Source organism: Palaemon carinicauda, chromosome 3, assembly GCF_036898095.1.
Source record: "Palaemon carinicauda isolate YSFRI2023 chromosome 3, ASM3689809v2, whole genome shotgun sequence".
Classification (NCBI taxonomy): domain Eukaryota; kingdom Metazoa; phylum Arthropoda; class Malacostraca; order Decapoda; family Palaemonidae; genus Palaemon; species Palaemon carinicauda.
Genome location: NC_090727.1, coordinates 171,514,872 through 171,542,694, shown reverse-complemented (window position 1 = coordinate 171,542,694; position 27,823 = coordinate 171,514,872). Strand labels below are relative to the sequence as shown.

At 42.9% G+C, this 27,823-nt stretch overlaps 1 long non-coding RNA gene across 1 annotated transcript; it reads left to right on the top strand.

The window, feature by feature from the left end:
* The first annotated feature begins 1,136 nt into the window (after positions 1-1,136).
* On the top strand, positions 1,137-27,823 carry LOC137638043 (uncharacterized). The gene is made up of 2 exons (XR_011043848.1): positions 1,137-1,211; positions 27,014-27,823. It is a non-coding gene; the product is annotated as an uncharacterized lncRNA (long non-coding RNA).

The following is a 27,823-nucleotide window of genomic DNA, read 5'->3' as shown; positions in this document are numbered from 1 at the left end:
TTGTCGTTTATTTCTTTCTCGAGTTCCTGCTCTCTATACTTTATTACCTCTTAAATATCAATCAATGTCATAATTTTTGCAAATTTTCTTTATTACTCAAATCAAACCCTAGCGTATGCAAGTGTAGTATAGTAACGAATAAGATTGAAATAAAGTAAACAGGAAACGTGTTAGTTTTAGATGTTCGTGTAATTATTAACTTAATGTAGGCAGAAAATGTAGGCAAATGTGTCATGATTCATACCTTGCTGTATTATTTTTTACTCTCTCTCTCTCTCTCTCTCTCTCTCTCTCTCTCTCTCTCTCTCTCTCTCTCTCTCTCTCTCTCTCTCTCTCTCTCTCTCTCTCTCTCTCTCACTTATGCATTCTCTTATTACTGTCAAGAATAATTATCCTTTAATTTCATTGACTGAGAGACTAGTTTTGTCGTTGTAAATTCAGTTAAGAAACAAATATCAAATTATCGGAAACTTAAATTATATAATTTTTACTCAAGGTTTGTGTCTACGGGAAGTTGCAAACTTTTAGATATTCATTTTGTATTCTATTTTGACCTTCCAAAGATCCCGAGTTAAAGATCTGAAAAGCTTCCCGAAACGAAAATGGAAATTAAATCCATTAAGAAGTATTTACGAAGAACGTCACTTTAAATTACTAGAGTATACCCTCTAGAGTTTTGTACCATTTTCTATGACCTGTAGAAGTCATTTGTATTTTGATATTATTATACAGACCCTCTCATTTCTAAATCTTCCTCACTTTCTCTGTGACTATATTTTAATTTGAACCCATAATAAAAGGAAAAAAAGGGTCTTTAGGGTTGAACGCTGAGCCATAATCAAAACAAGTAAAGGGATTTGGTTACCATAATGGAAGAGTTTTGAGCAAAGACAATACACGTTGTCTTTGGTTTTCAGTTAACGCCTCTTTCCATCGATACATATAACCTGTTGAATCTATAATATAGACAATAAAACAGATTCTATTCATTGCTTTTGTTAAGAAATCTTCTCTCATAAAATATTTCAATTTTATCAAATATTTTTTTATGAAAATTAAGGAGAAAGACGTTAAAGTAATATTTAGATTTGTCAGAACATTACTGGAACCCTTTGACAGGAGAAAGTCACGTGACACAACTCCGTACTACACGTCAGCAATGGTCGTGTTTTGACGTCTCCTTCAATTTCTTCTGTTTAACACAAACAAAGGTAAATATCTTTAAGATTTAACTTCTATGCATTGTATTAAAACTTGGTGTTGCATCGTGTAATGAAGAAAATTGTAGCAGGTGATCATTTAAGCCAGCTGCAAACCTAAGCTGTAGGTACCATAATGAGAGAATATGTTCATATGGTTGGTGTAAGTGTAAAATATGTATAGTATGTGGTTGTAAAGAAGCAGAGTTGTATTTGTTTACTCCAAGGATGCTACATGAGATCCAGCCTAGCAGCTAATGTTTCTCGAAACCTGAAGGGCCGTGGCCACTAATTGGGTTTAATTATGTAATGCTGCATTATTAATTAGAACATTGAAACTCGTATAGTTGAAAAGATCATTATAAGCACGCTATATTGAATACCATATGCTACTGGCGGAAACCTCTATTAACGAAGTTTCAGCTATTATTAGTAAATACCCGTTTTGCTTTTTGTGAGCACTATCATAGGAGTACCCTTCCACCCAATATTTCAGAAAAAAACACTGGTAGGTGGTGCTTCTGCCCTAAGTTACTTGTTCGAACAGAATAAAGGGACCAACGATTTATATTAACCTTTATTTATTTTCAATATTGTAATATGTAACATAATCATAGCTCTTATTCTATTGGGTGAAATTATACACACGGACCACAAGACCACCAGCTAACCTAAACCCTCCCTCCCCCCAACATGAGAGTTTTATCCTTACCTGCCGTCATTACGGACTTTGTCTGTAATGTCTTGCCTTACTAGCCGGAATCTGAATGATGTAAAATGAGTAATCATTTAGGTTCAAAATGTCACTTACTGACAAAACTGCCCTTGTCCCTCACAGAGGAAATGCACTATAAACTCTTCTAGTTTCGTTTTTCTAACTATGCCGTGTTACTGTCAGTAATGTCAATCTGTATGTAAATGCACAGCTTGGAAAACTAAAGATACTTAATTTCTGACAGAAGCACTCCACAATTATATGTGAAAATTTTTAAACATTCTTCATTATTACCGTAGTTAAAAATAGTCGATAATAGTTTACAACACCATGCTCTCCATTTACTCCAATATAATGTAATCCTGCAGTTCTCACCTTCTTGCACAGTAATTGGGTGGTTATTTAAATTCTAGGAATGCAATAATTAGCAAGATATGTTGAAGTGTGGAGAAGGGGTTATAAAAAGAAAATAGCTCGGTTTCCTCGCGAAACGACTTGGAACTGACGTCAACATAGTCAACCAAGCTGAAGTTCGTGATGCCAGTGTACATAAGCAGAAGTTCGTGATGCCAGCGTACATTTGATATACAGTACTCTATATTCAAAATATACTTAATAAAAAAATTGTGTTATTACTCAAAAGTGTCACTATTTCTAAATTTCATATTGTATGGACACTTTTTAGTAATCACTCAATTTTTGATTAAGTATATTTTGAATATACAGTATATCAAATGTACGCTGGCATCACGAACTTGTGTTTATGTACGCTGGCATCACGAATTCTGTTTGGTTGGCATGTTGACATGTCAGTTCCAAGTCGTTTAGTGAGAAAACCAAGCTTTTTTTTTTTTATAACCCCTTCTCCCCTCTTCAACATATCTTGCTAATTGTTGCTTTCCCAGAATTTAAATAACCACCTAATTACTGTGCAAGAAGGTGAGAACTGCATGATTACATTATATTGGAGTAAATGGAGAGCGTGGTGTTGTAAACTATTACCAAATAGTCTAATGGGTAGCCATGACTGAACTAAGGATTTTTTATTTGAAAATCGGCCACCGAAGTGCATTGTCTAATGAATTTCAAGTAAGACCAATCAAAAGTTGTGATTAAGATATATCTGGATTCTGATTGGCCAATTTTGAAGTAACGATGCTAAAAGCAGGAGAAAGAAATATAATTTTTTTGGCATGCATGCATAGAGCGGGTCAAACAAACAAATTATTGTGCAAAAAATTAAATCTAATAGCCAAGAGGCCCAAGAGTAATGCATTTAGAAAAGGTTCCAAATTTCCATTGGAGCACAGAGTTCAGTGGGTGGAGCCACTGCACATGTTGGCAAAAATTGTCACAGAGCGCAATGGGGAGTAGCTAAATAGGCTGGAAACAAACATATGAACATGAGCTTCACTTTGCGAGACTGTAAAGATGAACAAATCACATAGAAAAGTTCCATATTTACCATAATTTGATTGTTTTACTCTCCTTATGCATTTGCATGGTTAATGTATTGAGAAGTGTTTTGTTTTTTGTGTTTTACCTGAGGAAAAATATAGATTTCAACAAAGGTGGGTGGGAGTCTACTGAAAGTTAGCCCAGTTCATTATTTCACATGGAAGTTTAATAATGTAAGTACAGTACTGTACTTGTTTGATTATGGTTTGTATATAAGGTATTAGCTGACTGTAAGTACTTCATTGAGTTCAGTATAGGGAACGTAAAAGTCACTATAGAATGAAAACGCACTTGTATTAGGTCTCTTGGAACCCGTTAACAACGTAGGGCGGAGGATTTACGATTTGAGACATGTTTGAGGTTCGTTCTGAGATCATTCTTATTCTGATAATTGGTTATACATCTTGGTTCAACAAGGTTTAGAAATTGTTGGTAAGACATATCAAATGTAAGCCTATTTAAGTGCCACTTTGTAGTTCTTTCAATTGGGTTTATTTTAAGAGGGTGTAACCCATTTAGTACTTTTCTCGGTATTCACAAATATATTGAATTGATTTCAACATTTGCACAAGACATTCTTCAATATGTATCAAATCTGTATCTTTTTTTTCAATATTTAACTTAGCCGGTGATTATATAGCTGCAACTCTGTTGCCCGACAGACAACTCTACGGTAAAAACTCGCCAGCGATCGCTACACAGGTTGCGGGTGTGCCCAACAGCGCCATCTGTCGTCCAGATACCCAGTACTCAATGTAAACAAAGACTCAATTTTCTCTCTGTCGAGCTATCGACAAGACGTACTTACTCGCTGTTGCTAAACTGGAGTTTTTTCACAACTAATTGGTGAAGTACTTTATTCTAGTTTTGAGCTTTCGCTATGCAGGTGTTTTATCTTCATCTTAAATCTTGAACTCGTTTTGGATAGATTTAATTATGGTGACAAAGAGAGTATGGACTTTCTTTCACTTTTAAATGGCCGACCCTTCCCTTAGACGGAAGTGTGTTTAGGCTTTTAGTAATTATATCACGTTATAGATTTTCCTCTATATATTTTATATCTCTCCGCCTTTATTAGGCCTCTTCGATTAACTTTCCATTTATTATAAACATATAAAAATAATTTTAATGTTTTGTTTATATAGACCTTTCCTGAGAGTAGGCGGTCCTAACTTGGAAACCGAAGTTAATCAACGTTGAGCCCTTTATATCGTAATTAGCTTTTAAAGAGCTAAGGATTTAAAACTTTTTAAATGTAATATTTTATGAAAGAATTTCTTTGATAGTCTTCTTACTGTTTTCAAAGATGAACTAACGTTTAGTTTATTTATGCTACGCAGTTGTTGACGTTCAGGACGTTCAACATGCGCTCTATCGTTACGATAGAGAGAGAGTGTATCACGGTTTCACTTTGCAGTAAGAGTAAATCGATTCTGACGTTTTGTTCATTCTTTCTTAGCTTAAATGTTTTAAATTCTATTTTAAAGGAACTTTTTATTTGAAAAACCTTTCAGTTTTTTCCTTTAGTCAAATAACATGTTTTTTTGACGAAATATAATTGGGCTCTTCTCTTAGGTGCGAAATCAAGAGAGATAGAGACGGAGGGAGAGAGAGAGGAGAGAAAACGTTCCGTTCAAGCGGGTAACGTTGTTCTCGAGTTACTCTCGTCCCTAGTCGCTGTACGGGGAGGAAGGATAAAACGTTTTAGTTTTTTATTCTCGTCCCCAGGCTATGTGCGGTGAGAGATTGAAAACGTAGTTATATGAACTAGTGTTTAGTCTCTTTCCCAGCCACTGATTTTTTTATCTTAAAATATGTTTTCTGTTCTTTGCTGGTATTAATGAGCTTGCATTATACGACTGATTTCGCAATTACTACCTTTTAATGAAGGGTAGAATTGCGTGTTTCAGGTAGAAATCAGTAAAAGTTTCGATTTCAGTGAAATAAGTGCAAAACAGAAAATCGAAGTGATAAAGTGATATGCGCAAAGTGTTACAGTGTTGCGTCCGAGGGTTCGTCTGTTCGTGCCTGTCGTTCACCTAGTCCGGGACCTCTTACATGCTCCCAAGCCCAGGGGAGAAGTAATGTCAAACGACTTATGGGTTCGAGAGGCCTTGACCAACGAACAGACGTTTTCCCTCTATGGTATCGGGTGTATCTTACCAAGATCTCCCCTACCATAAGACGAGAGAGACGTTGTTTCTCCTCGTCATCTGAAGGCTTTTCGCATAAGAAACCTGTCACAAGGTTTCGTAGCCCTTAAGCGAAAGTCAGTCCTTTCAGGACAGGTCCAGCGTCCTGGTTACAACCATTAGGACAGCTCTGACCCTATGCAGTCATCGGATAACTGCTCGCCGCCTAACAAAAGCGTAACACAGACTCCGAGAGTTTTTTTTTTGTAGGCAAAGTGTTGCGGTCACAGACGTTACCCTCGTCTCTTACCACAACCATTTCCGTTGATCCTTGATGGGTTGTATGGCAAGACATGCAGTATATGCTTGCCTCCCTGATGGAAGACTATTCTGCCGATTAGTCCGTTGAGTCTAGCCGTTTATCTCATCGATATCCTGGCTTTCAGCCAACCTAACGTTCCTTTGTGCTTACTGTTGACGTTGGCGTAGCTTAGTCACGTCAGTCAGGTTGTTTAGAACCACACTAGATGCGGTCTCGTGTGGTTTTTCAGCCGCATTTGGACGTTAGGCCACTGGCTGATGCTCCTGTTGACGTTCAAGACGTTCACTAACAATCGGAGTTGACTTGTTTTGACGCTGTGCGTCAACCTCCGCATTCTAGAGTTGTTTTGACTGCTCAGTCTAGGCAGTCAAAGCAGTCTCGAGTGGACGCTGTGCGTCCTCACGCACCTGTTGTGGTTGACAGTTCAGATGTTGACAGTTCACAGACTGTCAAGCAGTTACATGACGTTGCGTTCTGGTCCGCTACTAATGCACCAGTGAGTGTGGACTCTGCTTGTAAAGCATTGCCACCACGGTAGGTCTCTCCCTTGCTTGAGACTCAACTTTTTTCGGACAAGGTTCCTGTAGATGAGGAAGTTGCTGTTCCCCCTCCTACTGATATTCCCTTGAGGACTCTGTCAGATGGAGAGGAGCCTAAAGCTGCTTAGCCTCCTATGGACTTTAATTAAATCATGATGATTTTTTTAAGGATCTTTGTCCGGATCTTTTTGTAACTGCTGCTCCTCGTTCGCCTAAACGTCAGTGCTTACACTAGGCCTAGCTACTTCGAAGCCGTTGTTTTTAAGCTAGTGCTCTCTCGCTCACCTAGAGAGCTTTACGTTGGCTAGGCGACTGGTTTTTCACCAGGAGGAGTTTGGGGGATACAGCCTTTGCTTTCCCTTCTTTTAAACTGGTTTATAGAGCGAGAGTCTGATATGACACGAGAGAAGTTCTCGGCTTGGGAGTTCATGCCTCTGCCCAGATAGACTTCTCAATTCTCGTAGACTCTCCCTGGCGCCTGGCCAGGAGACGCTCCAAGTGGTTTACAGGTCAACTTCACAGCTGTTTTCGAGCCTTTGAAGTTTTGCTGTACAATTATGTCACGCATAACAAGGCTTTCAGGGATGGTAAACGGTACCGCCTCAGTCGCTAACCCCGTCTGTTGCCACACCTGCTCCCGTAGACCCTAAATGGGCTTTGCTGCAAGACATGCAGTCCAAGCTTGCGTCCTTGTTAGAGGACTTTAATGCGGAGAAGGTTGCTACCGAACCTTCTGGCCAACAACCTTCCAACCGGTCGGTTGTGCGCCCTGTTGACGCTGAGGTAACCTACTGGCGTCTGCCAGTTGAGGTGGTTCCTCCACCGATGCGACCCAGTGTGGGTTGCCAGCCGCACGTTGACGTTAAGCGACGCTCGGAGGTGGTTGTTGACGTTCAGGACGTTCAACAACCAGCAGAGGTGACTTGTTTTGACGCAGTGCGTCAACCTCAGCAACCCGGTTGGGTGTTGACTGCACAACCCAGACGGTCTAGACAGTCTCGGGTTGACGCTGTGCTTCCTCGCGCACCCATGGTTGTTGACAGTTCACAGACTGTGCAGCAGTTCCATGATATTGCGTCCGGCTCCGTCACGCATGCACCAGTGCGACCGGACTCAGCGAGCCAGACGTTGCCCACTCCGTTGCCGTTTCCTCATCAGTTTTCGGATGAGGAACCCTCTGATGAGGACGTTGCTGAACAACAAGACGATCAGCCCCCAGAATAGATCAAGCCCTGCTATCCATCCAGAAGATGCTGAAGAAGGAACGCTGCTCAGTCAGGCTGTGGATGAGTCTGGTAGGGACGCTGTCATCCGTGGAACAATTTGTGTCACTAGGAAGACTACACCTCCGTCCTCTTCAATACCATCTAGCTTTTCACTGGAAAAAGGACAAGACGCTAGAAGCGGTCTCGATCCCGGTTTCCGAAAAGATAGTCTTGTCTGACTTGGTGGAAGGACAATATCAACCTAAGAGAGGGTCTTCCCCTGGCTGTTCAGACTCCCAACCACGTTCTCTTCTCGGACGCATCGGACGTGGGCTGGGGCGCGACACTAGACGGTCGGGAATGCTCAGGACTGTGGAACTCGAGTCAGAGGAGCATGCATATCAACTGCAAGGAGCTGTTGGCAGTACATCTGGCCTTGAAAAGCTTCAAGTCTCTCCTTCGAGGCAAAGTGGTGGAAGTTAACTCGGACATCACCACGGCCTTGGCGTACATCTCCAAACAAGGAGGTACCCACTCACTGACGTTGTACGAGATCACAAGGGACCTGCTCATCTGGTCAAAAGGTCAAGACATCTCCCTAGTAACGAGGTTCATCCAAGGCGACTTGAACGTCATAGCAGATTGTCTCAGTCGGAAAGGGCAAGTAATTCCAACCGAATGGACCCTCCACAAGGATGTGTGCAAGAGACTTTGGGCCACTTGGGGTAAAACCATCCATAGATCTCTTTGCAACCTCGCTGACCAAGAGGCTTCCAATCTATTGCTCTCCAGTCCCGGACCCAGCAGCAATACATATAGATGCTTTCCTCCTAGATTGGTCACATCTGGATCTCTACGCATTCCCACCGTTCAAGATTGTCAACAAGGTACTGCAGAAGTTCGCCTCTCACGAAGGGACAAGGTTGACGTTAGTTGCTTCCCTCTGGCCCGCGAGAGAATGGTTCACCGAGATACTTAGATGGTTAGTAGACGTTCCCAGTAGTCTTCCTCTAAGGGTAGACCTTCTACGTCAGCCACACGTAAAGAAGGTACTCCAAAGCCTCCACGCTCTTCGTCTGACTGCCTTCAGACGATCGAAAGACTCTCGAGAGCTAGAGGCTTTTCGAAGGAAGCAGCCAGTGCGATTGCTAGAGCAAGGAGAGCTTCTTCCATTAGAGTCTACCAATCGAAGTGGGAAGTCTTCCGAGACTGGTGCAAGTCAGTTTCTGTATCCTCGACCAGTACCTCTGTAGCTCAAATAGCTGTTTTTCTCTTATACAGTGAACCCTCGTTTATCGCGGTAGATAGGTTCCAGTCGCGGCCGCGATAGGTGAAAATCCGCGAAGTAGTGACACCATATTTACCTATTTATTCAACATGTATATTCAGACTTTTAAAAGCTTCCCTTGTACGTAGTACTGTTAACAAACTACCCTTTAATGTACAGAATACTTAATGCATGTACTACAGTACCCTAAACTAAAACAGGCACAAATATTAAAGGCGATTTTATATCATGCATTTCCTAAACATGCTAAAAAGCACGATAAAAAATGGCAACCAATGTTTTGTTTACATTTATCTCTGATCATAATGTAGAAACAAACTGGAGGTAGAGCTTTGCTTATTACCCAGACATATTTCCCATACTTTTCCCTTAGAACTACATCACATCTTCCTACTTTAGATATATAGATATATATATATATATATATATATATATATATATATATATATATATATATATATATATATATATATATATATATATGTGTGTGTGTGTGTGTGTGTGTATATATATATATATATATATATATATATATATATATATATATATATATATATATATATTTATATGTATACACATATACATACCTACATATATACATAAATACATGCATACATATATATATATATATATATATATATATATATATATATATATATATATATATATATATATATATATATATTACTGTATATATATGGGTTATGGAAAAAATCCGCGAAGTGGTGAATCCGCGATGGTCGAACCGCGATGTAGCGAGGGTTCACTGTACCTGAGAAAAGGACGATCCCTTTCAGCTCCCACTATCAAGGGCTACAGAAGCATGTTGGCATCGGTCTTCCGGCATAGAGGCTTAGATCTTTCCAAACATAAAGATCTGCAAGACCTCCTTAAGTCTTTTGAGACCACCAAGGAGCGTCGTTTGGCTACCCCTGGATGGAATTTAGACGTGGTACTAAGATTCTTCATATCAGACAGGTTGGAGCCGTTACAATCAGCCTCCCTGAAAGATCTCACTCTTAAGACTCTTTTCCTGGTATGCTTAGCCTCGGCTAAAAGAGTCTGTGAGATTCATGCCTTCAGCAAGAACATAGGATTTTCGTCAGAAAAAGCCACTTGTTCGCTACAACTTGGTTTTCTAGCCAAAAATGAGCTGCCTTCTCGGCCTTGGCCTAAATCTTTCGATATCCCCAGCTTATCGAAGATCGTAGGCAATGAACTAGAAAGAGTCTTATGCCCTGTTAGAGCTCTTAAGTTCTATTTAAAGCGTACTAAACCTTTACAAGGCCAATCTGAAGCTTTATGGTGTTCAGTTAAGAAACCATCCTTGCCTTTGTCAAAGAATGCTTGGTCAGACTTTATCAGATTGTTAATACGAGAAGCTCATTCACATCTGAGTGAGGAAGACCGAACTTTGCTTAAGGTGAAGACGCACGAAGTTAGAGCTGTAACAACTTCCGTGGCCTTTAAGCAAAATATATCTCTGCAAAGTATAATGGACGCAACCTATTGGAGAAGCAAGTCAGTGTTCGCGTCATTTTACTTGAAAGATGTCCAGTCTCTTTACAAGAACTGCTACACACTGGGACCATTCGTAGCAGCGAGTGCAGTAGTGGGTGAGGGCTCAACCACTACAATTCCCTAATTCCATACCCTTTTAATCTTTCTCTTGAAATGTTTTTATTGTTGTTTTTTGGGTTGTCCGGAAGGCTAAGAAGCCTTTCGCATCCTGGTTGATTTGGCGGGTGGTCAAAGTCATTTCTTGAGAGCGCCTAGATTAGGGGTTTCGATGAGGTCCTGTTGTATGGGTTGCAACCCTTGATACTTCAGATCCTAGGGGTCGATCAGCATCCTAAGAGGATCGCGAGGCTCCGTAAGGAAGACGTACTTAAAAGGCAGAGAAATTGTTCAAGTCGACTTCCTTACCAGGTACCTATTTATTTTGTTTTTGTTATTTTGATAACTTCTAAAATGAAATAAAAACTCTTAGCTCATAAAAGTGTAAACATATATTGCTGGTCTCTACCCACCCCCCTGGGTGTGAATCAGCTATATAATCACCGGCTAAGTTAAATATTGAAAAATGTTATTTTGATAATAAAATAAATTTTTGAATATACTTACCCGGTGATTATAAATTAAAGGACCCTCCCTTCCTCCCCAATAGAGACGCAGTGGGACGAGGAGAAAATTGAGTCTTTGTTTACATTGAGTACTGGGTATCTGGACGACAGATGGAGCTGTTGGGCACACCCGCAACCTGTGTAGCGATCGCTGGCGAGTTTTTACCGTAGAGTTGTCTGTCGGGCAACAGAGTTGCAGCTATATAATCACCGGGTAAGTATATTCAAAAATTTATTTTATTATCAAAATAACATTTTGTTAATGTATTAAAGTTACAGTGTATGGGTGGTTCCAATGAATTCTAATTCTAAGTATAAGACAAACTTGTTACATCCTTTATTTTTCAATATTTAACTTAGCCGGTGATTATAATAGCTGCAACTCTGTTGCTCGACAGAAAACTCTAAGGTAAAATTCGCCAGCGATCGCTACACAGGTTGCGGGTGTGCCCAACAGCGCCATCTGTCGTCCAGATACCCAGTACTCAATGTAAACAAAGACTCAATTTTCTCTCTGTCGAGCTATCGACAAGACGTACTTACTCGCTGTTGCTAAACTGGAGTTTTTTCACAACTAATTGGTGAAGTACTTTATTCTAGTTTTGAGCTTTCGCTATGCAGGTGTTTTATCTTCATCTTAAATCTTGAACTCGTTTTGGATAGATTTAATTATGGTGACAAAGAGAGTATGGACTTTCTTTCACTTTTAAATGGCCGACCCTTCCCTTAGACGGAAGTGTGTTTAGGCTTTTAGTAATTATATCACGTTATAGATTTTCCTCTATATATTTTATCTCTCTCCGCCTTTATTAGGCCTCTTCGATTAACTTTCCATTTATTATAAACATATAAAAATAATTTTAATGTTTTGTTTATATAGACCTTTCCTGAGAGTAGGCGGTCCTAACTTGGAAACCGAAGTTAATCAACGTTGAGCCCTTTATATCGTAATTAGCTTTTAAAGAGCTAAGGATTTAAAACTTTTTAAATGTAATATTTTATGAAAGAATTTCTTTGATAGTCTTCTTACTGTTTTCAAAGATGAACTAACGTTTAGTTTATTTATGCTACGCAGTTGTTGACGTTCAGGACGTTCAACATGCGCTCTATCGTTACGATAGAGAGAGAGTGTATCACGGTTTCACTTTGCAGTAAGAGTAAATCGATTCTGACGTTTTGTTCATTCTTTCTTAGCTTAAATGTTTTAAATTCTATTTTAAAGGAACTTTTTATTTGAAAAACCTTTCAGTTTTTTCCTTTAGTCAAATAACATGTTTTTTTGACGAAATATAATTGGGCTCTTCTCTTAGGTGCGAAATCAAGAGAGATAGAGACGGAGGGAGAGAGAGGAGAGAAAACGTTCCGTTCAAGCGGGTAACGTTGTTCTCGAGTTACTCTCGTCCCTAGTCGCTGTACGGGGAGGAAGGATAAAACGTTTTAGTTTTTTATTCTCGTCCCCAGGCTATGTGCGGTGAGAGATTGAAAACGTAGTTATATGAACTAGTGTTTAGTCTCTTTCCCAGCCACTGATTTTTTTATCTTAAAATATGTTTTCTGTTCTTTGCTGGTATTAATGAGCTTGCATTATACGACTGATTTCGCAATTACTACCTTTTAATGAAGGGTAGAATTGCGTGTTTCAGGTAGAAATCAGTAAAAGTTTCGATTTCAGTGAAATAAGTGCAAAACAGAAAATCGAAGTGATAAAGTGATATGCGCAAAGTGTTACAGTGTTGCGTCCGAGGGTTCGTCTGTTCGTGCCTGTCGTTCACCTAGTCCGGGACCTCTTACATGCTCCCAAGCCCAGGGGAGAAGTAATGTCAAACGACTTATGGGTTCGAGAGGCCTTGACCAACGAACAGACGTTTTCCCTCTATGGTATCGGGTGTATCTTACCAAGATCTCCCCTACCATAAGACGAGAGAGACGTTGTTTCTCCTCGTCATCTGAAGGCTTTTCGCATAAGAAACCTGTCACAAGGTTTCGTAGCCCTTAAGCGAAAGTCAGTCCTTTCAGGACAGGTCCAGCATCCTGGTTACAACCATTAGGACAGCTCTGACCCTATGCAGTCATCGGATAACTGCTCGCCGCCTAACAAAAGCGTAACACAGACTCCGAGAGTTTTTTTTTTGTAGGCAAAGTGTTGCGGTCACAGACGTTACCCTCGTCTCTTACCACAACCATTTCCGTTGATCCTTGATGGGTTGTATGGCAAGACATGCAGTATATGCTTGCCTCCCTGATGGAAGACTATTCTGCCGATTAGTCCGTTGAGTCTAGCCGTTTATCTCATCGATATCCTGGCTTTCAGCCAACCTAACGTTCCTTTGTGCTTACTGTTGACGTTGGCGTAGCTTAGTCACGTCAGTCAGGTTGTTTAGAACCACACTAGATGCGGTCTCGTGTGGTTTTTCAGCCGCATTTGGACGTTAGGCCACTGGCTGATGCTCCTGTTGACGTTCAAGACGTTCACTAACAATCGGAGTTGACTTGTTTTGACGCTGTGCGTCAACCTCCGCATTCTAGAGTTGTTTTGACTGCTCAGTCTAGGCAGTCAAAGCAGTCTCGAGTGGACGCTGTGCGTCCTCACGCACCTGTTGTGGTTGACAGTTCAGATGTTGACAGTTCACAGACTGTCAAGCAGTTACATGACGTTGCGTTCTGGTCCGCTACTAATGCACCAGTGAGTGTGGACTCTGCTTGTAAAGCATTGCCACCACGGTAGGTCTCTCCCTTGCTTGAGACTCAACTTTTTTCGGACAAGGTTCCTGTAGATGAGGAAGTTGCTGTTCCCCCTCCTACTGATATTCCCTTGAGGACTCTGTCAGATGGAGAGGAGCCTAAAGCTGCTTAGCCTCCTATGGACTTTAATTAAATCATGATGATTTTTTTAAGGATCTTTGTCCGGATCTTTTTGTAACTGCTGCTCCTCGTTCGCCTAAACGTCAGTGCTTACACTAGGCCTAGCTACTTCGAAGCCGTTGTTTTTAAGCTAGTGCTCTCTCGCTCACCTAGAGAGCTTTACGTTGGCTAGGCGACTGGTTTTTCACCAGGAGGAGTTTGGGGGATACAGCCTTTGCTTTCCCTTCTTTTAAACTGGTTTATAGAGCGAGAGTCTGATATGACACGAGAGAAGTTCTCGGCTTGGGAGTTCATGCCTCTGCCCAGATAGACTTCTCAATTCTCGTAGACTCTCCCTGGCGCCTGGCCAGGAGACGCTCCAAGTGGTTTACAGGTCAACTTCACAGCTGTTTTCGAGCCTTTGAAGTTTTGCTGTACAATTATGTCACGCATAACAAGGCTTTCAGGGATGGTAAACGGTACCGCCTCAGTCGCTAACCCCGTCTGTTGCCACACCTGCTCCCGTAGACCCTAAATGGGCTTTGCTGCAAGACATGCAGTCCAAGCTTGCGTCCTTGTTAGAGGACTTTAATGCGGAGAAGGTTGCTACCGAACCTTCTGGCCAACAACCTTCCAACCGGTCGGTTGTGCGCCCTGTTGACGCTGAGGTAACCTACTGGCGTCTGCCAGTTGAGGTGGTTCCTCCACCGATGCGACCCAGTGTGGGTTGCCAGCCGCACGTTGACGTTAAGCGACGCTCGGAGGTGGTTGTTGACGTTCAGGACGTTCAACAACCAGCAGAGGTGACTTGTTTTGACGCAGTGCGTCAACCTCAGCAACCCGGTTGGGTGACTGCACAACCCAGACGGTCTAGACAGTCTCGGGTTGACGCTGTGCTTCCTCGCGCACCCATGGTTGTTGACAGTTCACAGACTGTGCAGCAGTTCCATGATATTGCGTCCGGCTCCGTCACGCATGCACCAGTGCGACCGGACTCAGCGAGCCAGACGTTGCCCACTCCGTTGCCGTTTCCTCATCAGTTTTCGGATGAGGAACCCTCTGATGAGGACGTTGCTGAACAACAAGACGATCAGCCCCCAGAATAGATCAAGCCCTGCTATCCATCCAGAAGATGCTGAAGAAGGAACGCTGCTCAGTCAGGCTGTGGATGAGTCTGGTAGGGACGCTGTCATCCGTGGAACAATTTGTGTCACTAGGAAGACTACACCTCCGTCCTCTTCAATACCATCTAGCTTTTCACTGGAAAAAGGACAAGACGCTAGAAGCGGTCTCGATCCCGGTTTCCGAAAAGATAGTCTTGTCTGACTTGGTGGAAGGACAATATCAACCTAAGAGAGGGTCTTCCCCTGGCTGTTCAGACTCCCAACCACGTTCTCTTCTCGGACGCATCGGACGTGGGCTGGGGCGCGACACTAGACGGTCGGGAATGCTCAGGACTGTGGAACTCGAGTCAGAGGAGCATGCATATCAACTGCAAGGAGCTGTTGGCAGTACATCTGGCCTTGAAAAGCTTCAAGTCTCTCCTTCGAGGCAAAGTGGTGGAAGTTAACTCGGACATCACCACGGCCTTGGCGTACATCTCCAAACAAGGAGGTACCCACTCACTGACGTTGTACGAGATCACAAGGGACCTGCTCATCTGGTCAAAAGGTCAAGACATCTCCCTAGTAACGAGGTTCATCCAAGGCGACTTGAACGTCATAGCAGATTGTCTCAGTCGGAAAGGGCAAGTAATTCCAACCGAATGGACCCTCCACAAGGATGTGTGCAAGAGACTTTGGGCCACTTGGGGTAAAACCATCCATAGATCTCTTTGCAACCTCGCTGACCAAGAGGCTTCCAATCTATTGCTCTCCAGTCCCGGACCCAGCAGCAATACATATAGATGCTTTCCTCCTAGATTGGTCACATCTGGATCTCTACGCATTCCCACCGTTCAAGATTGTCAACAAGGTACTGCAGAAGTTCGCCTCTCACGAAGGGACAAGGTTGACGTTAGTTGCTTCCCTCTGGCCCGCGAGAGAATGGTTCACCGAGATACTTAGATGGTTAGTAGACGTTCCCAGTAGTCTTCCTCTAAGGGTAGACCTTCTACGTCAGCCACACGTAAAGAAGGTACTCCAAAGCCTCCACGCTCTTCGTCTGACTGCCTTCAGACGATCGAAAGACTCTCGAGAGCTAGAGGCTTTTCGAAGGAAGCAGCCAGTGCGATTGCTAGAGCAAGGAGAGCTTCTTCCATTAGAGTCTACCAATCGAAGTGGGAAGTCTTCCGAGACTGGTGCAAGTCAGTTTCTGTATCCTCGACCAGTACCTCTGTAGCTCAAATAGCTGTTTTTCTCTTATACAGTGAACCCTCGTTTATCGCGGTAGATAGGTTCCAGTCGCGGCCGCGATAGGTGAAAATCCGCGAAGTAGTGACACCATATTTACCTATTTATTCAACATGTATATTCAGACTTTTAAAAGCTTCCCTTGTACGTAGTACTGTTAACAAACTACCCTTTAATGTACAGAATACTTAATGCATGTACTACAGTACCCTAAACTAAAACAGGCACAAATATTAAAGGCGATTTTATATCATGCATTTCCTAAACATGCTAAAAAGCACGATAAAAAATGGCAACCAATGTTTTGTTTACATTTATCTCTGATCATAATGTAGAAACAAACTGGAGGTAGAGCTTTGCTTATTACCCAGACATATTTCCCATACTTTTCCCTTAGAACTACATCACATCTTCCTACTTTAGATATATAGATATATATATATATATATATATGTGTATGTGTGTGTGTGTGTATATATATATATATATATATATATATGTATACACATATACATACCTACATATATACATAAATACATGCATACATATATATATATATATATATATATATTACTGTATATATATGGGTTATGGAAAAAATCCGCGAAGTGGTGAATCCGCGATGGTCGAACCGCGATGTAGCGAGGGTTCACTGTACCTGAGAAAAGGACGATCCCTTTCAGCTCCCACTATCAAGGGCTACAGAAGCATGTTGGCATCGGTCTTCCGGCATAGAGGCTTAGATCTTTCCAAACATAAAGATCTGCAAGACCTCCTTAAGTCTTTTGAGACCACCAAGGAGCGTCATTTGGCTACCCCTGGATGGAATTTAGACGTGGTACTAAGATTCTTCATATCAGACAGGTTGGAGCCGTTACAATCAGCCTCCCTGAAAGATCTCACTCTTAAGACTCTTTTCCTGGTATGCTTAGCCTCGGCTAAAAGAGTCTGTGAGATTCATGCCTTCAGCAAGAACATAGGATTTTCGTCAGAAAAAGCCACTTGTTCGCTACAACTTGGTTTTCTAGCCAAAAATGAGCTGCCTTCTCGGCCTTGGCCTAAATCTTTCGATATCCCCAGCTTATCGAAGATCGTAGGCAATGAACTAGAAAGAGTCTTATGCCCTGTTAGAGCTCTTAAGTTCTATTTAAAGCGTACTAAACCTTTACAAGGCCAATCTGAAGCTTTATGGTGTTCAGTTAAGAAACCATCCTTGCCTTTGTCAAAGAATGCTTGGTCAGACTTTTATCAGATTGTTAATACGAGAAGCTCATTCACATCTGAGTGAGGAAGACCGAACTTTGCTTAAGGTGAAGACGCACGAAGTTAGAGCTGTAACAACTTCCGTGGCCTTTAAGCAAAATATATCTCTGCAAAGTATAATGGACGCAACCTATTGGAGAAGCAAGTCAGTGTTCGCGTCATTTTACTTGAAAGATGTCCAGTCTCTTTACAAGAACTGCTACACACTGGGACCATTCGTAGCAGCGAGTGCAGTAGTGGGTGAGGGCTCAACCACTACAATTCCCTAATTCCATACCCTTTTAATCTTTCTCTTGAAATGTTTTTATTGTTGTTTTTTGGGTTGTCCGGAAGGCTAAGAAGCCTTTCGCATCCTGGTTGATTTGGCGGGTGGTCAAAGTCATTTCTTGAGAGCGCCTAGATTAGGGGTTTCGATGAGGTCCTGTTGTATGGGTTGCAACCCTTGATACTTCAGATCCTAGGGGTCGATCAGCATCCTAAGAGGATCGCGAGGCTCCGTAAGGAAGACGTACTTAAAAGGCAGAGAAATTGTTCAAGTCGACTTCCTTACCAGGTACCTATTTATTTTGTTTTTGTTATTTTGATAACTTCTAAAATGAAATAAAAACTCTTAGCTCATAAAAGTGTAAACATATATTGCTGGTCTCTACCCACCCCCCTGGGTGTGAATCAGCTATATAATCACCGGCTAAGTTAAATATTGAAAAATGTTATTTTGATAATAAAATAAATTTTTGAATATACTTACCGGGTGATTATAAATTAAAGGACCCTCCCTTCCTCCCCAATAGAGACGCAGTGGGACGAGGAGAAAATTGAGTCTTTGTTTACATTGAGTACTGGGTATCTGGACGACAGATGGCGCTGTTGGGCACACCCGCAACCTGTGTAGCGATCGCTGGCGAGTTTTTACCGTAGAGTTGTCTGTCGGGCAACAGAGTTGCAGCTATATAATCACCGGGTAAGTATATTCAAAAATTTATTTTATTATCAAAATAACATTTTGTTAATGTATTAAAGTTACAGTGTATGGGTGGTTCCAATGAATTCTAATTCTAAGTATAAGACAAACTTGTTACATCCTTTATTTTTCAATATTTAACTTAGCCGGTGATTATAATAGCTGCAACTCTGTTGCTCGGCAGAAAACTCTAAGGTAAAATTCGCCAGCGATCGCTACACAGGTTGCGGGTGTGCCCAACAGCGCCATCTGTCGTCCAGATACCCAGTACTCAATGTAAACAAAGAACTCAATTTTCTCTGTCGTGCTACCGACAAGACGTACTTATTCGCTGTTGCTAAACTGGATTTGTTTTCACAACTAATTGGTGAAGTACACTATTCTAGTTTTGAGCTTTCGCTGTGCTGGCTTTTTCTTCGCAATTCCTTGAACTCTTTTTGATTACGGATTCTTTGTTGATGACTTTTTGATAGTTTTTTAATTCCCCTTTTGACTAATTCAAAATGGCTGACCCTTCACAAGTCCCAAAATTTAGGAAGTGCAATGCTAGGGACTGTTCAAGGCGTCTTCCGAAGGCCTCTATCGACCCTCACACTGTTTGTTCCAATTGTCGGGATAAAACCTGTCAATTGGAAGATCGATGTGAGGAGTGCGTTGGGCTTTCGGAATTCGATTTTATCAAATTCCAAAAGTATACACGTAGGCTAGAGAGAGATAGAGTTAGGAGAAGTTCCTCTCGTTCTATTGACATTTCCTCTCCTCATGCCCCACAACCTATTCCTTCCCCTGTAGTGGTTGCTCCTAATCCCCCTTCTGGCACTCAGGAACCTTCGATGGCTGATATGATGCGTGCCATCCAAGCTCTGGGTGAGAGAGTTGAGTCCCTGGCTAGTGACCGTAATCAGCTCATGGCGGATGTGAAGGAGCTGAAGTGTAAAAGTGCAGTGGGAAGTGTTAAAGTGAGTGATAGTGTTGCGCTTGAGGGTTCGTCTGTTCGTGCCTGTCGTCCTCCTAGTCCGGGACCTCTTGCAAGCTCCCAAGTCCAGGGGAGAAGCAATGTCGTACGACAAATGGGTTCGAGAGGCTTTAATCAGTGAACAGACGTTCCCTCCGTGGTATCGGGCGTATCTACCCAAGATTGCCCCTGCCTAACAAAGACGAGAGAGCCCATTTATACCTCGTCTTCGGAAGGTGTTTCTCGCAAGAAACCATGGACCAAGGTCTCACGACCGTTAAAGCGCAAGTCGGTCCCTTCCGCGCAAGTCCAACGGCCCAGCTGTAGCCACTGGGTCAGTTCGGACTCGCTGCAGTCATCCGATGACTGCTCACCTCCTAAGAGAGGCAAAGCGGTACCGCTTCAGACAGTTACACCGTCTGTCGCCGCACCTGCTCCTGTAGACCCTAAGTGGTCTTTACTGCAAGACATGCAGTCTCAACTAACGTCGCTTATGCAGGACTTTCGTGTGGAGAAGGTTGCTGCCGCACCAGCTAGTGCAGCTCCTTGCCTACAACCACCCACACGCTCGGTTGTGCGTCCTGGGGACGCTGAGGTAACCTTCTCACGCACTCCAGTTGAGAGAGTTCCGCCACCCATGCGTTCCAGTGTGATCTGCCAGCCGCATGTTGACGTTCAGCGACGCACGGAGGTATCCGTTGACGTTCGTGAGGTTCAACAACCGTCAGAGTTGTTTTGTTTTGACGCGGTGCGTCAACCTCCGCAACCCAGTGTGGTTGCCACTGCTCACCCACATCAGTCTAGACAGTCTGGAGTAGACGCTGTGCGTCCCCGCGCTGCTATGGTTGTTGCCAGCTCACAGACTGGGCAACAGTTCCATGACGTTGCGTCCGGCTCAGTCACGCATGCACCCGTGCGACCGGACTCAGCTAACCAGCCGTTAACCACTCCGTTGCCGCTTTCTCATCAATACTCGGATGAGGGACTTTCTGATGATGATGGTGCTGCACACGTAGATGAACCGCATTCAGAACTGGACGAGCCTAAGTCTACGCAACCCTCTTTGGACTTTAGGAAAGTTTTGGCCCTGTTCAAAGAGATGTTTCCAGACCAGTTTGTGTCTGTGGCTCCGCGTTCTTCTCCGTCAGAGTTTGTGTTAGGCATGCCGTCAACCACTCCTGCCTTTACTAGACTCGTCCTCGCACGCTCGTCCAAGAGAGCTTTGCGGGTGATAGGAGAATGGCTGCAGTCCAAAAAGAGTTTAGGGAAGACAGCTTTTACGTTTCCCCCTGCTAGACTCTCTTCTAGATCGAGCGTCTGGTATGCCACGGGAGAAGTTCTCGGCTTGGGAGTTCCTGCCTCTGCCCAGGGCGACTTCTCAAGTCTTGTAGACTCTCCCCGCCGCTTAGCCATGAGACGCTCAAAGATATGTTGGTCATCTTCGGACCTGGACCACCTTTTGAAAGGTATTTTTAGAGCCTTCGAGGTTTTTAACTTTTTAGACTGGTGTCTAGGAGCTCTAAGCAGAAAGATCTCTCCGACAGAGAAGGAGACTTCCTTGCTCATTATGTCCTGCATGGACAAGGCCGTACATGATGGGTCTAATGAGCTTGCTGCATCTTTTGTGTCCGGAGTCCTTAAGAAGCGTGAGAATCTATGCTCATTCCTTTCAGCTGGAGTTACACCATGCCAGAGATCCGAACTTCTGTTTGCTCCTCTTTCCAAGTGCCTTTTTCCAGAGGACCTGATTAAGGAGATTGCCGCTTCTTTGATACAGAAGGATACTCACGATCTTGTTGCGTCCTCTGCTCGCAAAGCCACCCCTTTGCCTACCTTGTCAGCTAGACCAAGGATGGACACTCCAGCGTCCCGTTTTATTCCGCCCTTTCGTGGCAGAGCCTCCAGCAGAGGAGGTGCTCGTGCCGAAGGGAGACGTGGAAAGAAGAAAGGAACCAAGTTCTTTAAGGGCAGAGTCTGACTGCCAGCTTCTTCAGACAGCAGTGGGAGCCAGACTCAAGAACTTCTGGCAGACCTGGGAAAAGAGAGGCGCAGATGCACAATCTGTGAAGTTGCTCAGAGAGGGGTACAAGATCCCGTTTGTACGAAAACCCCCTCTAGCAATGTCTCCCATCGATCTCTCTCCCAGGTACAGAGAGGAAGACAAGAGACGAGCATTGAAACAGGAAGTGTCTCTCTTACTAGAGAAGGGAGCGGTAGTCAAAGTCCTGGACCATCAAACCCCGGGATTCTACAACCGTCTCTTCTTGGTGTCAAAGAAGACAGGCGGGTGGAGGCCGGTGCTAGACGTCAGTGCGCTGAATGTCTTTGTCACAAAGCAGACGTTCTCCATGGAGACCACAAAGTCGGTTCTAGCAGCGGTCAGAAGGGAAGACTGGATGGTCTCTTTAGACCTAAGGGACGCCTACTTCCACGTCCCCATCCACCCGGACTCCCAACCTTTTCTGAGATTCGTCTTCGAAAAGGTTGTCTACCAGTTTCAAGCCCTGTGCTTTGGCCTAAGCACAGCTCCTCTTGTGTTTACGAGGCTGATGAGGAATGTAGCCAAATTCCTTCATTTAGCGGACATCCGAGCCTCCCTCTATTTGGACGACTGGCTTCTCAGAGCTTCTTCCAGTCGTCGCTGTCTGAAGGATCTAAAGTGGACTCTAGATTTGACCAAGGAATTGGGTCTCCTTGTCAATATGGAAAAGTCACAAATGGTCCCATCCCAAACTATTGTGTATTTAGGGATGGAGATTCACAGTCTAGCTTTTCGGGCTTTTCCGTCGGCCCCCAGAACAAGCCAAGCCCAGTTATGCATCCAGAACATGCTGAAGAAGGAACGATGTTCAGTCAGGAAGTGGATGAGTCTGATAGGGACGCTATCATCCCTGGAACAGTTCGTGTCATTAGGAAGACTACACCTCCGTCCTCTTCAATATCACCTAGCATTTCACTGGAAAAAGGACAAGACGCTAGAAGCGGTCTCGATCCCCATTTCCGAGAAGATGAAGTCTTGCCTGACATGGTGGAAGGACAGTATCAGCCTCAGAGAGGGTCTGCCCCTGGCTGTTCAGACTCCCAACCACGTTCTCTTCTCGGACGCATCGGACGTAGGCTGGGGTGCGACATTAGACGGTCGGGAATGCTCGGGAATATGGAACTCGAGTCAAAGGACAATGCATATCAACTGCAAGGAGCTACTGGCAGTACATCTGGCCTTGAAAAGCTTCAGGTCTCTCCTTCAAGGCAAAGTGGTGGAGGTGAACTCGGACAACACCACTGCCTTGGCGTACATCTCCAAGCAAGGAGGGACCCACTCACTGACGTTGTACGAGATCGCAAGGGACCTCCTCACCTGGTCAAAAGGTCTAAACATATCACTAGTAACGAGGTTCATCCAAGGCAACTTGAATGTCATGGCAGATTGTCTCAGTCGGAAGGGACAAATAATTCCAACAGAATGGACCCTCCACAAGGATGTATGCAAGAGACTTTGGGCCACTTGGGGCCAGCCAACCATAGATCTCTTCGCAACCTCGATGACCAAGAGGCTCCCAATATATTGCTCACCAATCCCGGACCCAGCAGCAGTTCATATAGATGCCTTTCTCCTAGATTGGTCACATCTAGATCTATATGCATTCCCTCCGTTCAAGATTGTCAACAAGGTACTGCAGAAGTTCGCCTCTCACGAAGGGACAAGGTTGACCCTAGTTGCTCCCCTCTGGCCCGCGAGAGAATGGTTCACCGAGGTACTTCGATGGCTAGTAGACGTTCCCAGAACACTTCCCCTAAGGGTGGACCTTCTACGTCAGCCACACGTAAAGAAGGTACACCAAGGCCTCCACGCTCTTCGTCTGACTGCCTTCAGACTATCGAAAGACTCTCGAGAGCTAGAGGCTTTTCGAAGGAGGCAGCCAGAGCGATTGCTAGAGCAAGGAGAACATCCACCCTTAGAGTCTACCAATCGAAGTGGGAAGTCTTCCGAAACTGGTGCAAGTCAGTATCCGTATCCTCGACCAGTACCTCTGTAACTCAAATAGCTGTCTTCCTCTTATATCTGAGGAAAGAACGATCTCTTTCAGCTCCCACTATCAAGGGTTACAGAAGCATGTTGGCATCAGTCTTCCGTCACAGAGGCTTAGATCTTTCCAACAATAAAGATCTACAGGACCTCCTTAAGTCTTTTGAGACCACGAAGGAGCGTCGTTTGGTTACACCTGGTTGGAATTTAGACGTGGTACTAAGATTCCTCATGTCAGACAGGTTCGAGCCGCTACAATCAGCCTCCCTGAAAGATCTCACTTTAAAGACTTTTCCTGGTATGCTTAGCCACAGCTAAAAGAGTCAGTGAGATTCATGCCTTCAGCAAGAACATCGGTTTCTCATCTGAAACAGCTACATGTTCTCTACAACTTGGTTTTCTAGCCAAAAACGAGCTGCCTTCTCGACCTTGGCCAAAATCGTTCGATATTCCAAGCTTATCGAATATGGTTGGAAATGAACTAGAAAGAGTCTTATGCCCTGTGAGAGCTCTTGAGTTCTATTTAAAACGAACTAAACCTTTACGAGGCCCGTCTGAAGCTTTATGGTGTTCAGTTAAGAAACCATCTTTGCCTATGTCAAAGAATGCTTTATCCTATTTTATCAGACGGTTAATACGAGAAGCTCATTCCCATCTGAGTGAGGAAGACCAAGCTTTGCTGAGGGTAAGGACACACGAAGTTAGAGCTGTCGCAACTTCCGTGGCCTTTAAACAAAATAGATCTCTGCGAAGTATAATGGACGCAACCTATTGGAGAAGCAAGTCAGTGTTCGCGTCTTTTTATCTTAAGGATATCCAGTCTCTTTACGAGGACTGCTACACTCTGGGACTATTCGTAGCAGCGAGTGCAGTAGTGGGTGAGGGCTCAACCACTACAATTCCCTAATTCCATAACCTTTTTAATCTTTCTCTTGAAATGTTTTTATTGTTGTTTTTGGGTTGTCCGGAAGGCTAAGAAGCCTTTCGCATCCTGGTTGATTTGGCGGGTGGTCAAAGTCATTCTTGAGAAGCGCCTAGATTAGGGGTTTTGATGAGGTCCTGTTGTATGGGTTGCAACCCTTGATACTTCAGATCCTAGGGGTCGATCAGCATCCTGAGAGGATCGCGAGGCTCCGTAAGGAAGACGTACTTAAAAAGGCAGAGTAATTGTTCAAGTCGACTTCCTTACCAGGTACCTATTTATTTTGTTTTTGTTATTTTGATAACTTCTAAAATGAAATAAAAATCCTTAGCTCATAATAATGTAAACATATAGTGCTGGTCTCTACCCACCTCCCTGGGTGTGAATCAGCTATTATAATCACCGGCTAAGTTAAATATTGAAAAATGTTATTTTGATAATAAAATAAATTTTTGAATATACTTACCCGGTGATTATAAATTAAAGGACCCTCCCTTCCTCCCCAATAGAGACGCAGTGGAACGAGGAGAAAATTGAGTTCATTGTTTACATTGAGTACTGGGTATCTGGACGACAGATGGCGCTGTTGGGCACACCCGCAACCTGTGTAGCGATCGCTGGCGAATTTTACCTTCAGAGTTTTCTGTCGAGCAACAGAGTTGCAGCTATTATAATCACCGGGTAAGTATATTCAAAAATTTATTTTATTATCAAAATAACATTTTACGTTTAGTTCTAGTTTCAAACATACATTTTCCCTTGGTTTAAAGCGTTATTGTACAATATCTCCCAAATAGAATTCATCGACATCCTGCGGTTCCTCTTGCCATCAGACATGAGGCCTAATATTCTATCTCTGTTGCTGATCCTCTTTTATAAAGGTCCTGAGCATCATTAGACGAGTTAATGGCCTTGACAAAGGCCCTCCCCCCCTTTACACTGTAGGTTTTTAACTTACTCTCATAGACTTGTTCTTCCTAGTTGTTGTTCACGACATTATCTAGTTCTTTCGTGGTCTTCACAAACTCTTGACACCTTGCAACAAGTGGAGAACATGTTTCAGAGTCAAATCACTCTGGAAGCTGCCAGGTCATCGAAAGTGGTACCATCTGCTCTTTCACAACAACGCAAGTATTACGTGCTTGTAGAAACGCATTCAAACCCATTGCCTATCAACCAATATATTGCAACTTTTAGCACTGGGGGTGTCTAAGGAACAACTTGTTCTGCAATCGTCTGTTCCCGAGCTAACCTAGAGAATGCCTCAAGTCTGCATTTCAGGCTTGCTCCTGGCTGACCAGTGTCCTTTTATGCAGTTTCAGAAAACCTGTCAGATCCTACTAAAGTAGTTTAAAACAATATGAAGACCCTGTTTGCTCTGGAGCTAATGCTCAGCAGTTCCTGTTTCATCTGTGTTCCTTTCTTTGGGCCTTCTTGAACGTAGGGATACATTCGTGAGTAAATTTGGGTTGACAGCAATTAGAGACTTGCTATCCTTGAGCAACATTACCATTACTGGACACTTGACCTTAGAGTCTGATTTGCCAGGTCTAGCAAAATAAGAATGTCACAAGACCTCAGAGTCACACTAGTGGTGCCAAGATGACCTCAATTGGAGTGTTACCTGACCTTTTAGTTCTCCATGTAGAGGTCCCCAGAGAACTTCAGAATTTACCAACCCTTCTCAGGGACCATTCTTCATGTACAGGCTGAAACTATGAGCCTATTCATCCCAATGATGGACAGATATGAGGTGACTGGAGTCATCTCCAGGTATATTAACATTTCCAGGGATGAAAAGGAACCTATCAGTTTGGTTCTAGTGTTGACTTCCAACCCACCAAGCAGTCAGTCCCTACCTAAAGGACGGTGGTTTGTATTTGCATAGGAACAAATCACAAATTTTTAACAATGTGTGTTTTCCCTAGCTATGCAATCCTGAATCATTTAGATTATGCTTCCCTCCTCAGTCATCCCTCTCAGTCCTGAGCCCAAAAGGTTATATCTGAAGAGGCTTGACAGGTAAGGCCCCTGGCTCCCACGTGTTGCTTAGCTGCTCGTGCAAAGGATTGTGTGGCTGTCCAGCTCACTCTGAAAACATTCCTTACCTAAAGAACTCAGGTTTATATAGCGAGGAGAAATACAAATTGCTGTAATTAAAATGTTTTATTCTTTTACTGATGTGAAAGTATAATGATCTGTCATGAAATTATAATGATGACTAGGACAAAATTTTAAGACACATTGTTTGGCCAACTTTCCCAGAATACTATTTCGACTGGGAATATCAGATAGTACATGTATAACATTTTGCCAGCAGCATCATAAATCAAGACATTGAACAGTATTACCTAAGAATTGTATTATCCCATATAATTGCAAGAATAAATTGAATGTTGAATTTATCATTCTGGGTAAAAATATTTCTCCACAAAGTGCTTCATGAGCTAGCCTTGCTTAAGCCCCATAGTAATCAAGCTGATGATTACTAAAGTCTGATATTATGTTGGAGGCTTTTAAGCATGTTTTCATTTAGTTTTCTCATATTTCATGTCATTTTTTACTCTGATTACCATTTTGCTGCAAATGCAGATATTGTTTTCTGTAAAAGTTTGCTTTTCATAGGAATGGATGTGCAGTTTGCGTTAATAATTTGTAGTTATATCCTTCACCCAAAATTTCATTTGTGATAATTTTTACTTTTTATTGCAGATTGCTGAGTGGATGATGTATGCTAACTAGTTTGGTACTTATTCATCAAAAGGATCTCCAACAATACTAGCCATCTTTGTATCTGTACCCTCCTCCGCCACGTTTCCTCCACACGTGCCCTTCCTAGCCATGGTATTCCAGCTCTATCATGCCCTCTTCAGCCATAGTACTCCATCTCCAGTGTATGTACTAGAGCCACAATATTCCAATTCAAGTTTGGGATATTGTCTCCTCCGTGCGCCCATCACCTACAATATTCCATCTCTAGCATACCCTCTCAAGCTGTAGTACTTTACAGTACTTAATTGCCGCTGTACACCCACTAAATCCTATTCCATATGAAGGGTACCTTCTCCAACCTTTTGCTCTGTGTTCATAATAGAACCATTGGAATTTAGACATTGTGAAAGGTCCAAGTTGTAGGTAATGAATTACTGTAATCATTGATAAGAAAAAACAAGTTTAATTTTGGAATTTGAAATAACTATAGCATTACATTCTTATGTAACAATTTAACAAAATACAGTATAAGTTTGAAGTTTACTAACATTTAGGGCCTTCTGTCAAGTGATAAATCCAAAGTGGAAACAGCACCTAAGGGTTTGACATTTTCAATTTATTTCAAGAATGATACAGAAGATATGACCATTAAATTTCTAACGTTTTCTCATACAGAAGATATGACAAGTAGAACTTCATTTTCTAAGAGGTGCATAAGAAATATAATCCAGATTTTGACTTCATATTACTGTACTGTACATAAAACATTACAAGCCTGATTTTAACCCTTCTACCCCCAAGAGACGTACT